Raw genomic sequence first — 1,613 nt, 5'->3', positions numbered from 1 at the left:
TAAGCTTGATCCAAACTGGGTCATTGACAGAACCATGATCCAAACACAGCAGTAGATTCTGTGTGTCGCTACCCAATTACAAGAAACACTAGATTTACAGCTGTGTGTACCTTCTTCCCACCACAGTTGTGTAAGTAGCTATTGTGTAAAAACACTCCCACCACTGATGAGGCAAAACCTTCATCAACCTGAGGAGGCCGAACCATTCCTGTTCGCTGCTCTTACCAGTGTTTCTCACACATGGCTTCTGGTCTCCAGATAAAATGTCCGTCTTTGTAAACACAGACAGCATCTGGGTCATCAATCAGCAAAGGGTAGTGTGCGAAGTTATGCTTAGCTGGACTGTGGACCAGAACAACATGCATCACTTCTTGACCATATAGGACAGTCTCGTAGACCCGCATGATGGGCTGAGAACCGGAGCAGAACTGAGGAGAAGAAAACAGCAGCTTTAGCCTAAGTAGATTATCAAAGAGACCTTTTACTCTAAAACTGCAACATGACCAGAACAGGTTAAATGTTACAACAAGAAACATCAACAACTCATCTGAATCACAGCAGATTTAAATACATTCAAAAAATGTGCTTTTGTTGTAGCCATCTCCAGAAGATTTTAAAATCATGTTCCAAATCTACCTGTCCACAACAGACCGACCTGGAATGCCAGGACGCTGATTTCAGATGGTGGATAGCAGTGTTGTGGTACTCGAAGTTGGTCTTGGTCTCGAGACCGGTCTTAAGACCATTTTTTGATGGTCTCGGTCTCGTCTCGGACTCCACCGCATTTGGTCTCGGGCGCTGAGGACTCGGCATTTTATTTCAAGATCAGTCGAGACCGCAACTGTGAAAATATCACTAAACGTACAGCATACTGTCCAGTTTATTTGTTAACATCTTTGTTTTCAGTGGATGCAAAACGCACCAATTAAAATCCAAGCAACTACATGTTTCTGTTACTCCCCCCTCCCCTCCCCACCTTTCACTCGCGCGCGGCGCTCCAGGACATGCGCAGTTGTTTTCTCTCAGCGGCAGAAAATACTTGTCTAATCGTCAGTAATATAATATCGCTGCAAAAATAGTAAGAAATCCGATGGCCACAGCTAACTCAACATCGCTTCGCTTTCACAGACGGTGGGGTCGTCTAACTTTTTTCATCACTTAGTAAAGTAGCTCAAAGAAGGTAAGCTCCGATGACGTGATGTTAGCAAAGCTAGCTGTACAGAGACACGTTATTTGTGATGAAAAAAAGTTGTCACTCACTGCGCTGAATTATTGTGCGGAGGTGTAGACTGACTTGTCGCATATATGGGACAACGCTATGTTCAAAAGTCTGCAATATAGTGATGTGACAGTCGATTCTTCTCCACGGCTCTTTACTCATTAGATAGGACTGGAGTGTCACTCGCTGAGAGCCGTTGTTCTATCAGATTACCATACGTTGTCAGAATAGCAAACATGCAGTGAGTACCATCCCTGCGCATGCGCATTAAGAAGTCCGACCATCAGAGTAGTTGTCAGTTCACCATACGCAGCAAGTTATGATGAAAATAAGTCATTAAATTGTTTTCAATGATAACTATATAGATATACATGTGTTATCATGGTTTCAAAGT

At 43.4% G+C, this 1,613-nt stretch overlaps 1 protein-coding gene across 1 annotated transcript in view; it reads right to left on the bottom strand.

Moving 5' to 3' along the window:
* The window catches only part of LOC103129752 (uncharacterized), a 12,109-nt gene that overhangs the window by 3,603 nt on the left and 6,893 nt on the right, over positions 1-1,613 (bottom strand). The window lies entirely within an intron of this gene.

Source organism: Poecilia formosa, unplaced genomic scaffold (genome assembly GCF_000485575.1).
Source record: "Poecilia formosa unplaced genomic scaffold, Poecilia_formosa-5.1.2 Scaffold574, whole genome shotgun sequence".
Lineage (NCBI taxonomy): Eukaryota > Metazoa > Chordata > Actinopteri > Cyprinodontiformes > Poeciliidae > Poecilia > Poecilia formosa.
Note: the sequence above shows the minus strand (reverse complement) of the source record. Positions and strands in the feature narration are given on the sequence as shown.